This window comes from Erithacus rubecula (genome assembly GCF_903797595.1).
Source record: "Erithacus rubecula genome assembly, chromosome: 1".
Taxonomy (NCBI): Eukaryota; Metazoa; Chordata; class Aves; order Passeriformes; family Muscicapidae; genus Erithacus; species Erithacus rubecula.
The window spans coordinates 88,902,533-88,918,752 of NC_136658.1; positions in this window are offsets into that span (position 1 = coordinate 88,902,533).

Sequence of the window (16,220 nt, forward strand, 5' to 3'; positions counted from 1 at the left end):
TCTTTTTTAAAATTAATACCTATGAAATTTTACTTTAATATTTTTTTCCTCTCTGATTCTAAATCTTTGTTTTGAGGGTTTAATTATCTCTCTGCATTTTTTTTTTAATCCATTGCATTTCTTGTGGTTTCTCAATCACAGTGCATTATTTAGCATTCAAGTTCTTAAGCATTTAGCATCTTAGTTCTTAAGTATTTCCTCATGTGCTTTTTAAAAGCATTCCTTGCTCTATATATACATTCCAGTCTATAATGTTGCCAATTATTTTAAACATTTAAAAATTGCTATTTAAAGCTGGATAAAATAAAACGCTGATTAGTGGCAGTACTGTGGTCAAATACATTTAATCTAATCATGACCATTGATAGACAGGCAAGCATAAATATTCAAATTCTGCAGTCAATATTTGCTTGTCTGGCAAAATGAGCTGTAACATGGGAACTCTCTTATTGTCATGTTGTATGAATATTTTGGGGTCTCTGTTATTTTAGCTAACTCTTCTCCCAAACATAACCACTAGCACATTTTCAGACTCCCATGAAAAGCAACTAATGTCATTTATTTATTGCCACCGCCTAAAAAAGTGAGTCTCTTTCTGTAAATGCTCCTAAATTATTTCCTAAAATACAGATAAAACATAGACAATGTGAACTCCAGAGATCCCTTCCAACCTCAGCATGCTATTCATGCATGTGACTTCTCCTGCTATACCTTTAGCATGTTCTTCTGTCCTCACTCCTTCCAATTTTTTTAACATCTACCCTATCATTTTTTACATGCTTCCCACTGAATACATTATGAATGGGATAGAGAAGCCTGTATACTTCAAAGACCCTTGAATCCAGACAGCATCATAGAAATGAGGTTCAGGCTCAGAAGGAATATCTGATGTCTTAGCCAGTGAGATCCACAGACTCACTTTAGATCACAATTGCTGGTGCCACAGCCTCTGGACCTGTAACTATCAAGTTACCTTCCTTGTTAGCAGGCAAAGCTCTGGTTTCTAGTAGGGCCAGGGCCATGGCAAGAGGAATTCAACTACACCCAGGAATGGAGAATATAGCACTCTGAAAAATAAAAATATTCCATGAAGGCCTTCAAGCTTCATCTCCTTGGTTTGAGCAGTGATATTGCACAATTTGTCATTCCTTCCTCAGCCTGATTTTCTTTTTCTTACAGAACTGGGGTCCAGATTGCAAAAACAGGGACTTCTTCCCTCATCAACTTTCTAGGAAAAACACTAAGAGACAGTAGTCATTTTTCCAGTAAGGAGAAAAATTCCAGAATTTTTCAGAGTGCTCTGATAGCTCAGGATGTCTCTGCTGCACACCTGAGCCATCCCTTTTCCACCAGAACATCAAAAGCCCTTACTAGTGCTCATCCTCAGCCTGAAAAAGGGAGAACCTACAAAGCAGAGACACCTGACCTGATTTACTTTGAACACTTGCGAATCCAGCCAATTGGAAAGGATCATGAATGAAATTTATGAAAAATGTATGTATTTAATGATATTTATTAAATGTATGTATTTAATGAAATAAATCCAGCTTGGTAGAAAATGGTCCTAGGTAATAAAATGCTGATTATAAGAGACAGAATGATCCAGGCCAAACCCATTTAAAATTTTACTGATAAATTCTGGACTGCCCCCTCTGGATACTTTGAGAGACTCTGAAATGTTTGCAGCATGAAAACCACATCACAGTGAAACTGTGGCTATGTGTAGAAAGAGCTGATTGAAAACCAAAGAGCAGTTGATACTCCCACACTGATGTTTGAACATGACTATAACCATGTAGTGAGCCCAAAATTGCTTCATATTCACAGTGTGGGTTGAAGACAAGCTGGAAAAGTGGGGGGTGCTTAGGCTTGGATTAACTGTGAGTTTACTCTTCACACCAAACCCATCCTACTTGAATGGCAGCCTTTAGTCCCAGCCCAGGAAACAGGCTGGAAGTGTGCAAGGACCACATGAATGAGGTCCTTTAGATTAGTTAGTAGGCTGGTTATAAATATCTCATTGACATCATGCAGTTGTTGTCACTCCTGCTACCCTTAGCTGGGAGAAGAAAGAGCATTGTGAGTGTTTTGTTCAAGGTGCTTTGCTGCAGGCCAGCTGAATCCAGTTAAGTTACAGCAGGCTGGGGTGATGGGGACCTGGTTGGTGCCAGGTCTGCAGTCAAAAAGCCTTTGTCAAGCCCTTGGCTCTGATGGGGATGTGAGGAGCAGGCAGGTTATTTCTGACCTGGAGCAGCTAGCCTGAGTTAGTTAGATCCCTTCTACGTGCAGCCAGGACACTCCTGAAAGGTCTGTCACAGGACATAAACATTTATGATTTCTCTAATGCCAAATCCTTGGGCTCAGAACCAGTTCAGGTTAAATGAATGCCTGCTATTCTTCACTATTGCAGCTTAAACCAAAGTCAGTGTGCTTAGCTATTCAGTAGTCTGTTGCTTCATGTTTCTGATGAGTGTAGGACAGTTGTGCCTGTCTTACTGGTTCACAACACCCTGCAGACTGTCTCAGTTTTTCAGTGTGACAGAGTGCACAGGGCCACTAGTTGCAGAAGTGCCACTGTGTGACTTCCGTTGAAGAGAACGAAAAAACCCCTTCACAATGCAAAAAAACCCCCAAACCCCACTGAAATAAGGGAGGGCTGGATGAGGCTCCCATCATCTGGCTGATTCTTAGGCTTTCTGTGTAGCTCCCTGCTCCACACACTTCTTTCTCACTTAGTCCTTTGTCCTGGTTTCACTCCCCTGTTTCACTTCTTGCGTCCAAAATACACAACCATGTCACACAGGTCCACTCTAAGTTAGCTACATGCAGTTATACGACTGATTACATCAATAAGCAGCAGCCTTTTTTTTTTTTTTTTTTTTTTTAATAGAGATTAAGATTTTCTTCTCATGGGTCTTGAGACCTTGCTAAGGAAATAGCTTTGCTTAATACAAGAGTTTTGCAACCAGTTTCAAATCACAGAAAAACTCTCAAGATAGTTGTAAGATCTTAACAAGCCCTCTTTGCCTCTCTGTTTGCATTGGTGTATTCACACACATGGAATTATCAGTGAGAGGTTGTTTGGTTTGGGATTTTTAATCTATTTGTCAGAATTCTATTCTTCATGATTTTTTTGGTACTGAGCCAAACTTCAGTAGTATAACATCGTTGATTTTATCCACAGTAAATACCATCTATTTTTTTTCTTTTCTGAGAGTCTTTAGACTCTAACCCTGCCCTTCAGAGCTCAGTTAAAGTCACACCACTCTCTCAAGGAGGACAAGTCAGGTTGCAGCATTCACTGGATTAACCAGACAGAAAACATGAATGCAAGAGATCATAATCACAATGAATAAATGTCCTTGAGATGCAAGAGTTTAAATTTAGTGATACAACAACAAATTAGCTTGTTATGAATAACATTTACAATAACTTCTCAAGCACATCTGCCATTCTGTTCTGTTAACTATGTAAGACAAAGCCACAAGGTGAAAGTGCCAAATGCTAGGAAAGGGAATAAAATTCATACCTTCACACCAGGGCTGATTAGGAACAACAACTACTGCATCTCAATTTGTGTTTGTTTTAACCTGCTATTGCTCAGCTAAAGGTCTTTTCCACTGATGACAGTTTTGTAAGATAAATCTTGCAGGTGCTGAATTACTTTCAAAATGCACACAGAACTCTGCAGACTAGTAAGAGGTGGAACCTATTAAAGGATGAGTTTATGGGTCTTTTCCAACCTAAATGATTCTGTACTTCTATAAAAAGTTGAGAACTGTAATCTTGCAAACACATCAATGATCTCTTTGATGTCAAATTAGAGCTGTGATGCAATTAATTATTTAATGTGCATGTGCATTTGCAGATTAGGTCTGGAGTATGGAACTTTTAGCATGATTTAAAAAAGAAAAAGGGAAAAAACTGGTGGAAAAACAGAGAAAGTAATGGCTTTCTAGCTTTTACTGACACTGTGTCTTTCTACTTCAACTGTGTATATGAGTTAGTGGCTTTTAATGTGTGTATATGGTGGAAAGGAGCTCAGAGTTGCGAAACCATGTAATGAACAAAAGTAAGAAAGAATACTTTTTTATCAGGTGAGACAGAATAGTTCTGAGAAGCAGCCAGAAGGCAAGACAACAGCAAAACTTGGCTGATTTTAGGGTAGGGAGGTGAAGAGGTTTTGAAACTAGAATGTAACATCTGTTACATGAAAAATCCTAAGCAAAGACACTTGCAAGGAAGTGGTCAACAACATATTCATCCCCCAGTTCCTCCCACTGTGATTTATGTCAAACAGTTTATTTCAGAAAAAATTTAATATTTGCCCTGATTTTGGATGGCATGATTATATAGTGAAAGCTACACCTTTGCATCAACAGCAAAGTGTCTGTTTAGAGGCCAGACCTCACCACAATTTCTGCTTCTGGGCTTTGACCCCAGCCTAGCCAATGAGACTGAGACCGTGATACCATTACATACCTATGCAGATTTTGTTTATTCTTGAAGGACTTTTTGAACCACACCACAGAAATTAGAAGGATGGAGGTTTTCTGAGATGTGACAAAAAAGAAGGGTAAGAAAAACTCATTTAAGCAGCAGCATGTCAAGGAAGTAAATAGGCAGAGACATTAGGGAAAACAATTAGATCCACAGGCAGATAGTCAAGATGACCTTAATATCTGAGATCAGATTGAGGGACTGAGAGAATCTTACCCAAAAGTGGTAGGTGGGAATCAGCTTGAGTCTAAGATGCCCAAATTGTGGTTATATTATGTAGGTGCCACCCATGGGCCACTAGTCTAAGCTCACACTACTGTCAACAGAGGTTTAGTCAATGGGATCCAAAGAGAAATACAGCAGACACGTTGCTTGGGGCATGGCTGAGCAGTTTAAATATATCTAGTGCCAGTAGAGATGTCCTGGGCTGTGTCCTGGCCACAGCTGCCTCTCCTGACACTAGCAGGACAAACAGGACTGTATCACATCTGCCAGTCTCAGCTAACTGCATGCATCTGAAAAGGATGCTGGACACTTCTGTCCAAGGGTACCTATGAAGTAGCTGAATTGAGTCTTAGTTTGAGTCTTTAGCTGAAAAGAGTCCTGAGACTGTTTTAGAATGAGCCTCTAGGATGCTCTCTTGGGTCTTCTACATCTAGGTGTCTTCAATGATTTCCCATATGGATGCTAGTTCCAAGCTAGAGTATCACTTCCCTCAGAGGTGTACCTATAAACAGGTTCCTGGTGAAGGTGAGCCAGGTAATCTGAAAATGGTACTAGAGCTGATCCTAGGTGATAACAGCTGCCTCTCTCTGAGTTTTATTTTTTTAAATTAGCTACAAAGGGTGGTAAGCCTGAATAACTTGCACTCTAATATCTGACTTCTAAATATCTAAAAGCATGTGAAGCAAAACCCACAGTAGGATGCTAGTTCCAGAAGAAGAATTGACAGAATTTAGGTCTGGTCAAGAGAAGAAAAACAAATTTTCTCTGGAATTCTTGGTGCAACTTTATCTGAATGATTTCATACTGGTATGAACACTTTTATTCCAGGATCATTTTCCAGTTTTGCTTGTGAGGAGGCTGGTGAGAACCAGTTCCAGGGTAAGTGTGCCTTTGTGGCATAACTTAAAACATTTCTGTCCAGAGAGAAATGCCTGGGGACTGAAGAAGAGAAAGGAGAGAAGGGCTGGTAAAACCAATGTCAGGGGAGGTTAGTCAAGTCATGGACAATTGTAGCAAAAGGAAGCACTCATTTAAATACTTTCCAATTGTCTAATAGTGATGATAAAACATTGGCTCCATTTATTCTGTTTTTTAATGGTTTTTGTTTTTATACTTCTTGCTTTTTTATTTCATTGTGATCCTTTTGTTTCCTACAAATTGCTTCAATATGTCTTTGAACAGCCTGTTTGAACACACAGCTAAATTCACTTCCATTTTCAAGAATAAAATATCTCAAGCACTTTAAAATGTTTAGAAATAGCTCCACACTCATAAAACTTTAAAATATTTGCAAGTGCCTGGAGTAGGAAATAATGCAGGTTTGAAAGATGTTTGCTATTTGAAAACCAATTGGATGTTTCATTTAAAAAGAAATTATGTAAAAATTATTTGTCGGCTTAAAGCAATTTTAATTTAAGGTGTCCCTTGAAATTGCTTTCATGCTTAAAACTTCTCATTTTTGCTGTCCTTATCACCAGCTTTCAATCCTGCAGGCACTTGTGCACAACAGGACAATAGTAATAATCTAATTGATCCAATGGAACAGCACCTAAGAATGATGCCAGGTCTGACAGTTTTTGGAGAAGCAGGATCTGGATAAAATATTCCTACTTCCCACTGGAGGGAACTAACCTCACTTGCTTGCATGGTATATAGGAACCATATTAGAAGGTTTCTTTATAGGGAAACATAAAGATCTTAGCAAAAGATCTTACTGTGAATGTTCTGAACAGACATTTAAATTTTCATCCTGTTAAAATGTCTGTCACACTCAGTAGCCAGTTACACTCACAGAGATAGCCTCTCTTTGGAAGACAGACAAGGTTTGTGGTCAGATGAGAATGAATGTTATCCTAGGGTTACAAATATGCTTCAAGTCTATAATGATGCTCAAACAGGGAATAGCTTATCAAGGACCTAATGCCCAATTATGAAAAAGGCTTTTGTGAAATGTGTTATAAAGGAAGCAGAGAATACAATATTTCAATTTCTAGTTTGCTGTGCCTTGCTTCATGAGCCCTTTTACTTTGCAACTATAAAATAACATTGCTTTGTATAGAGCTTTTTATTGTTTCCTTTCTTTTTAACATTTCAATTTGTCAACACAAAGCTCATAGGAAATGTCTGAATCACAGTCTTCAATGTGAAAACATGGGAAGCCTAAATCACCTTTACCAAGGAATCCCTTCTGTGGAAAGTCTGGAAATTTAAGAGTGCTATTTGCTATACTGGCTGAGGTATTTTTGTTCCATTAAAAACAGATGCTGTTCCTGAGTATTAAGACAGATTAATTTCACAGATACAATGGGATCCCATTATAACAATCTGGTTTTGTTTCTAATCAAAACAATTTCATCATATGCATGACGGCTGGCTATAATATAACTGTTTTGATGTGCAAATGGAAATCTGGAATTCTGACTTTCTTACAGTCTATGTAAAAGGTGGCTATATTTGTAGACTCTAAAAGTGGATTCAACTGTACAAATGAAATGTTTGAATACATACCATCTGTGTTAAACATATGTTCTTTTAAGGCCTGAGTTTGCCACTGCCATTATTTCTTTGAGATTACTTCAGAGCACTTTGAACTTTGGGCATCTCAGAATCCAAGATTAATTGGCATCTGTCTTGTTAAAACTTGGCACATATTAATAGCAAGTTGCTCTGCAATTAACAAAAAAAAAAAAAGAAGAAAAAAAGATTAGATTAGTTGTGAGATAAGGCACTTCTCAATGCTGTGAGCAGCACTTACTGTGGCCCTGGCCTGGAGCCAGCCATGCACAAATTTGCTCTTCAGAGTGACAAGGCAGGAGCCTGGGAGCAGGAGCACAAAGAGCAGCGAGCAGCGAGCAGCCTGTGGCATTGTTGTCACATCTGGTGCCAGAGATGGGACTGAATGGAGGGCTGCTTGTAAACAGCTGAGCTGTGGCACAGCTCTCCTGATGCCTTTCCAAGTGAGGTATGTTTTCAGGGAGTAGAGGCTTAGTTACGGAATTTAATGCTCTTTCAAGAACATCTGTGGCTTGTTTTTCTAATTAGAAGGGCAGTCCACAAACAAGCTGCTTTCTATGCTGGGAGAAGAAATGACATCTTAGAAAGAAGCTCAAGGCTTTTCAAATATGCAACAACTCACAAGGGGGAAAAATAATCAAGCAGCTATGCTTTTCAGACCAGTCACATCACTTTTCAATAGTGACATGTCACTGAGCTCTGACAATTACATGTGTGTCTTCAAATGAAATGTCACTGGGTCCTCCATTTATTAGACTTCATCATAATTGATTGCCTGAGCCTTCCCAGCATTGGCTTTGATCTTGTTGTTTGATTTATGTGAGCTGAGTCTGGAGCCTTGGAAAACCTCAGCTGAAATCAGAGGTGTGGTACAAGGGTACAGAGTGATGCCCTGCAGCTCAGGTTTCAGGATAGGAAAATGATTTTATAGCACTGAAAATTGCTTTTTAAATTTGCTACTGTGAAATGCCAAAATAATGCGCTGAAAATTTTCATTTTCATAAACACACCTGTTGATACATGACTGGAAAGTGTGAATTTCCAGAAAGCTGGGTTGAATAACTGTGCACTGTCTGCTCAGCACTGCCCTGACTCACAAGGCATTGAGCCTAATGGGTGTATAAGGAATTCTGTATCTAGTCCACAGAAATGAATGAGGGGAAGGAAAGCTGATTGTAACAACAACAAAAGATCTTTTTTCTTTTCCATTTCAAGTGATTAAAAAAGTTCTCATTGTTTTGGCAGTGCAGGGAAACTCAGGTCTTGCCTTTACAACCTATTCATCTTCTCAGAGTTTTCTCCTGATGCTTCTTTGAGGCTTTTGGCAGCTCATCTCTTAGTGATTCCTTACTCAACAGAAACCTAATCCCCCTTTCAAGATTTATACATATATATATATATATATATATATATTGGATAAAGTAGATAACTTTAATTAAAAATAAACACCTTTTTAGCTTTACATATCTAACCAATATTCATTTTAAAAAATGTTATATATTTGTGTGTGTATATGTATTTGTTTACATAATGAATAATAAATAATATTAGAATATCTCAGTCCCCTGAAAGCAGTGGGAAAGTATGTAACAGGAAAGACTTTTGGTGAAGTAGAGTCATGCTGGAGAACACTAAAACAAACCAGACATCCAGAAGCCCATAGGGCCTGAGAGATTGTACACACAAGTGCTGAAGGAGCTAGCTGATGTCACTGTAAAGCCACTCTTGATTATGTTTGGAAGGTAATGTAATGTTCAAGAAGGGAAAGAAAGGGGATCTGTGAGTCCATAGGTTGGTCAACCTTAGCTCAATCCCTGGTTAGTAGTAACTGATCCTGAAAACCTCCTCCAGACATGTGAAAGAGAAAAGGTGGTCAGGATTGACCAGCAGAGATTTACAAATGGAGAATTGTGTTTAACCAACTTGACAGTCTTCCTCAATGAGGAGATTAGCTTGGTGCATGAGGGTAAAATGGAGAATGTTGTTTAATTTGACCTTAGCAAGGCTTTTGACATTGTGCATCCTCATAGACAAGCTGACAAGAGGCACATTAGATGGCACACAGTGAGGTGCATGGAGAGCTGGCAGAATGGTCAGACCCAGAGGATTGCAGCCATTGCAATAAAAAAAAGCCCAGTTTGAGGCAAATCACTTGAGATGTATTCCAAGAATCAATACTGAGATCAATAATATTCAACTAATGACCCCACTAGTGACTGTGGAACAGAGTGCTCCCATAGTGAGATTGCAAGAAGGACAAAAGTGGGAAGAGTGGTGGGTATGCCAGATGGTGTGCTCATGTTAAGAGGAGTGTCCAGCAATCAGTCACAAAGACTGAGAGAGCTGAGACTGCTCAGACTGGAGAAGGCTGAGTGGGAATTTTTCAGTGTGTATAAATGTCCATGAAAAAAAGGGAGACAAGATCTTTTCAGCAGTGCTTAGGGACAGAACAAGAGGCAATGGGAACAAATTAAAAAAAAAAACCAAAAAACAAAAAACAAAGGAATCAATCTGAACACCAAAAACTGCAGGAGTGGTCTAACACAGGAATGGGCTGCTCAGAGAGGTGGTAGAGTTTTCATCTGTGGAATCATGTAAAATCAGGTTAGAGTCCTGGGGTCCAGCTCTGCCTTATGCTGCTTGAGAAGTGGGAATGGACTTGATGCACTGAAGAGTTGCCTTCCAACCTGAACTGTTCTGTGATTCTGTGATATTCCACAGTAGAGCTGTTGCTGTGTTCAATTGCATTTGCTCATTGATATAAAAGTATCTCCATGGAAGCATCCATTAGCAGAGTAGTGGCACATAATTGTTATTTAAAGCAAAAGTGCTTCTGCTACTAATTAATCAGACCTGCAGGGGCTTTCTAGGCTGCACAGGGTGAACTGATTTCCTCTGAGTGACTATTCCCCAGATTCCCTGCTCTAGTTTTGCAGCAATCCAAATGTCACTTGCCAATAAAACAGTGTTGTAGCTGTTTGGTTAGCTACTGGAAATGGTTTCCTCTCCATCTCTGGAAGCAGGTTATAAAAAGCAGGCTAACACTAGACTGAAAGCAGAGAGGAATACTGCTATCACATAGGATTTCTGCATGTCTTCCCAGTATGTAGCTATGCTGGGAATTCTGTCACATGGGTGACATGTTATGTCAATTCTATAGAGTATTTTCCTTTTTTGGCCATGCTGTGTTGTTCCTGCAGCTGCTGATATGAACATTGCTTTGGCTGCTTGGCAATGCACTGTAATTAACTGTCTGCCAAGTAACAATGCCTTTAAATCAGGATTTTTAAAATGTAGTTTTTTGTAGGAGAATGCCAGATAATTAAAGCATTGGAATGAGGTTTTCTTAATACTATATTCTGTGCTGTTTACTGACACAAATATATCTTATTAAAAAAAGAAATTTAGTTTTCAATAACAAAACCCTTTTGAGTGTGTCAGGTTGCTGTTGGCATGTAAACTCTTACCTCTCTCACTAATGCTGAAGAAACTCTGTCCCTTTTCTTTTTCCTAATGCACATTTGTCTGCTATTTTATAGTCACTGTACAGACACATCAACCATTGCCATGGACCTGAAAAACCCAGAGGAACAAGTTTCTGGACATAATCAGATTTCCTATGCAAGTGCTGACCAGATACTCCCTTTCCAGAAATCCTGTACTGTGTGACATATGCACACCTGTGTTTGGGAAATCCCAGGAAGAAATGTGGAAGTGGTGTACCCACTGTGTGGGTATGTGCACTCTGAGTACCCAAACCACACCTTCCTGACCCTTTTCCAAGCCTCACTCAACTTCTGCGCTCTCAACTCTCCACTTTTGCCCAAAATGACTCTTTCCCTTCATGCTCCTTTTCTCTGGGCACCCTTCCCAGAACTATCCATGAGCTGTGTTCGCCACTCCCCTCTGCTGTGCTTCTGAATTCTAGAAAAGAAAGCAGTAGGTAAGGGTAAGGAAAAAAGAACCTCAGAGCCACTTGCTTGGAGCTCTGCAGGAGATACAGTGGTGGGTCTTTTCTCCCAGTGATGGCACGATGAAGAGAAGCAAGACCTGAAACCTGCATGTGATTTGAAGTTTGTGTGTGAATATCATAGTGGACCATAGTTTTCTATCCTACTTACTCAGGGGAGTTCCACTTAAATTCAGTAATGTCAATAGATATTTTTTATCCAGGGTGACCTGGACAAGCTCTCTTAGCAGGACTCAGGATGATTTAATTGCAGCCTTCCAGCATCTGAGGGGAGCCTGCAGCAAAGGTGGAAAGGGACTACAAGAGTATATAGTGATAGGAGAAGGGGACATGGCTTCAAACTGAAAACAGTAGATTTAGATTAGATATTAGGAAAAAACCCCTTTCCCTGGAGGGTGGTGAGGCACTGGAACAGGCTGTCCAAAGAAGTTGTGGATGCCCCGTATCTGGAAGTTTTCAGGGCCAGGTTGGAAGGTGCTCTGGGCAACCTGATCTATTGGAATGTGTCCCTACTCTTGGCAGAGGGGTTTGGAACTAGATGGTCTTTTGTAAAGCATTCTAGGATTCTATGACTGCTGGAAAATACAGTGATTGTCTGATGGGAGAAAATAACCATGGTCTCTTCATCTCACCATTTTTAGCCTTAGGCTGCCCATCTTTTGTTTCTTTCCCTAACCATTCTTGTTCCCTGCTATTTCTCAGGAACCACTTTGCAAACTGCCCATTTCCACCTTTCTGCCTCCCTTCCCCTTGCTCCTGCCTTTGGTCAGCCCCAAATCTCCCTTCACAGCCTTGTTCTCCCTGTGCTACCACACAAAGCCTTTCCTTCTGCTGCCTCTTCCCCTTGCCCACAGCCCCTTCCCACTCTCACCCTGGAGTCCTTTCCCAGACCTGGCTGCTCCAGTTCCATTTGCCTTTTCTGCTGTGCCCAGGTGAAACTGAAATCTTGCCCTGCCCTCTGCAGCTTCCATCTGGAACACGTGCAGGAAGGGTGCAGTTTCTAGACAGTTATTGATTTCTAAACAGGGGAAATCACTGTTTCTGAAAAGCTCATGACTGTATCATGTCAGATGGAGAAAGCCAGGAGGTTTTTCACATGTAAGGCATTCATCTCCCACTAGATTTCAAGTGACTTGTCTGAACCTCTGGATTTACCAGCGGGTTTCAGAAGTCTGGAAAAATGAAAAAATGTACAATTACTCTTTCCCCACACTTGTTCTTGTGGGTGGCTGGATCTTGCCACATCAATTTTTCCCCAACTCTTCATCATCCCGTGTCCAACTGAATCTGCAGCTTTTCATACATGTAGTTAGAAGCTGACAATTCCTCTTCTGGGCAGTTTTGTAAAGAGTTTTATCATATCATTATCTTATCATTACCATGCCAGGCTAAATTTCTAACAGGAGTTGCTATTAATCCCACCTAGTATAGAGAGAAAAAAAAAATCAATCATTTATTGATTTAGAACTCCAGCTACTGAACATTATATAAAATATCTTACACTGACACTGTGTTTTCATGTCACCTCATCCAAGACTTAATTAAGACAGCTCAAAAAGCATATTGACTTCCATTAGCTTTGTATCAAGTTCTGACTGAACAAACAACTGCTTATAAAAGATGAGAGATAATAAACATGGCCAGCTTCATTTTTTAAATGTGAATTTGGAAGAAGGAGAGAATAATGGGCTGAGGAATGTTTTATTTCTTCTTGTCAGGGTAAAAGAAAGGAAAAATACACCCAAGATGTTTCTTTAAAATATCCATTTAAATGGGACCGCTGCTGAAGGAGGCAATTACTTTTTTTATCATAAAAGCTTGACAGCCTCTTTTTAGGGCTGAAATGCAGAAACAAAATGAAATCTTTTGTATGATGGATTGAGTTAATGCACAGCAGCTTTCTGAGTGGGAAAACCAGAGAAGTGATTAGGTTATTTTTATTACTTTACCTAGAGAGACTGGGTAGTGCTTCTACAACTAGTCACTGGGGTACAATTAATAGACCATTTGCTAATAGAATGCAGAGCTTTAAAAGCAGATGCTGTTTGGGATTTCAGCTCTCTTGCTGCATCTCAGGTGGTTGTAAAGAGTGCAGAGCATGGTCTGAGCTGCTCTCATGGAGCGTGCATGGTTAATCTGTGCTGCTCTGAGAGCCCTTTGCTGTGCAGAGGTCCAGGCAGAGAGTGGGGCTGTCCTGGCTGGACTGGGCTGGAGCCCTCTGGCAGCTGCAGGCCAGGGTGTGTGTGCTCAGCCACTGCTTGTGCCAGGTGCCAAAATAAGTCCCAAACTCTGCTTGGCAGGCAGGAGAGGTGTGGCTGTTTTTCAAGAGGAAATGAGGAACCATTTTACTATCCTGGACTGGCTTGAAAAGTGAAGAGCTATCCAGCTTTCTATCAGCTCAGACCTGCTGGTTTGTGGTGAAATCTCAGAGTGCCACAGAGAGAGCTCCTTTTTATGTCAGCCCAGAAGAGTTGTCTCTCCTTTCTCATCCTCTTGCACCTGTGAAGCTGTTTCTGCTCAGACTAACCCAAACTTAGCTGATGGAACAACAGCCTTCAGCACCTCAGGTGTTGCAGGTCTTTACAAGAATGGAGTGATGCAGGAATCTGATCTCAGCTGCAGATGCTTTGCATGTTACAAAAGGTCCAAGGGAATAAAGAAGCAAAGTCAAGCAGGAACCTCAAAATAGTGTGTGTTAAGGGCTCCCTGACAATGGCACTGATCTTGTCCAACATGGTTTAACTCACTTCATTCTGGGTTTAGGATACATCTCTTTTCTGCAGAGATGGATTTAGATTACACTGAAGTTCAAGTATCTCAGTTTGTGCTGGAGATGGGGTCAGTCTTCCAAAAGGGTCAGAGCACAAAGACTAAAAACCACATCTCATTGGCACTGCATCCTCTATTTCATATTTTGCATAGGAAATAGACATAGACAGAAATATGAACCTGAGTGTTTATTTACATGCTCCTGATAAAAATGTTTACCACATTTTAAAGAGCAATTAAGATGAGTAGGAGATATTAAGAAAGTAATTGTAATGAAAGATCTGTAGGTTTGTTTTTCCCAGAAAGGATGCTAAGAGGGAGAAAAAGTAATTTGTGGTGGATGCTGTGTAACTCTTGAGAAAATACACTCTATTTCTCTGCCTTTGACATATTTGAGAGATCTCATAGTCTTAAAAACTTTTTATCCATTTTATTCTTCGTTGTTTGCAGTGCTTTAGATGTTCCTATACTGCTTGTATACCTGTTTATTATTTTCTCCCTATATCCCTGAGCCTGCAGATAGCCAGAGAAAGGAAATATATGTGCCTTCCTTAGACTTACAGGACTTCTTAGGTTGGAAAAAGATATTTAAGATCATTGTGTCCAGCCATTTGATCTCTTTCTGACTACAGCCCAAATTTCTCAACTTTGGTGTGGATGAGAGAGACAAACAAACCAGTGACATCTAGCAGCCTCTTCCAAATTACATTGTGTGATAACTCCAGGCACAAATGAGAAAAATGCATGCCTTCCATCCCAGCTGCTTCTCTGCTGTCAGTGTAGGTTTTGTTTCAGTGTTTCCATTCCCTTTTCAAGTCACATAGACAAGGTACATTGAGAATTTGCCACCTTGCAGAGCATGGCTGCTTAAAGAGGTGTTTGTGAAGCAGTTTAGGGCCTGTTATTGGTGACAAGGTTGTGAGAAGCTTCCTTGGGGACCCTGGGGACCACTTTTCTGCTCAGGCCCTGTGGGGCATCTGTGCCTTGCTTTACTGGTCCAGTCCCACCTGGGTGACTGGACAGTCAGTCCCACCTGATCCCCTTCTTGTCCCCTTGGCCTCCCCTCTGCCCTCAGCTCTTGCTCCCCAGCCTGCACAGGACAGCAATGGCAGAGCCAGCCTCAGATCTGCTTCAAGGCTGATTTTTCATGCTGGTTTTTCAATATTTTTTCCTTTCTTGTTCATTGGTATAGTTAGTACCACAGCAGGTAATCCTATCTGCAGCCATTGAGAGCTACCACAGCAGACTTGAACATAACATAAAGTTCATTTTCAGAGCTTAACAAGATGCCTCTCATCAGCTGCAATGGTGGCTGCCTTCCTATACTCTTAGTCTGCAGTAAATGCAAGATAATTCAGCTTATCTTAATTCTTTATTGCTGCAGGCTCTATTAAATCCAATTACTTCACATTTACAAGATTACACACACATACAGGATTACTGCCACTCAGTTGCTTGTGGAGAATCTGACAACAGCTGAGCCCAGCCTAAATGTTTCTTACTCCTAAGGATATTTTATATGGCTGTCTGCATGTCTTTTGAGTTTGTTTGCATAGAGCTTTGTGTCTGAGAGAAGGTGCTCTGCTTCTAGGTGCCAGCTTCTGTTAGTAAAGGAATTTACATTAGGCTGAACTGGTGACAGCCAGCAGAGAGAAAGAAAAAGGCTCTCTAACAAATAGGAACTCTTAGCCTTGGGCTGAGACAATAGTCTAGGCATTGAGAGGTTAGGAAATTGCCTTGCAGGAACCCCAGGCCCTGCACAGTTATCCACAATTTATCAGAAATGTTTCAGGGAATGAAGTCATGCAGTGTTTTTCTGGAACTATTTTGTGTCTTTCAACAAGATGGAAATTAAATATCAAATCTCCCCAGTATGTTCATGGTTAAATTTTGGAGAAGTTTATTGCTAAGTAAATACACAGGATAAAAAACAACCAGAAGGGATGGAAGAGTTCAAGGTAGACACAAGAAATAATAAAGTCAACAGAAAGTGTTGGTGGGGCAGAGGAGGCAATACAGGCAACCTCTGAGGAAACAAGGAACTTTCTATGAAAGGTGGCCACAAATAGAAGAAGGACCATTTAAATATGGCATATGTTCTGAGGTCCTTAGTAAGATAATTATAGAATAAAGTTGCACACACAGGATGCCCTGCCATCTGAGGCTTAGTGACTCCCAGAAATCTGCTACTTAGGCAATCCATTATTTGCATGACAGAATAATGTGAAAATGGTTATAAAAT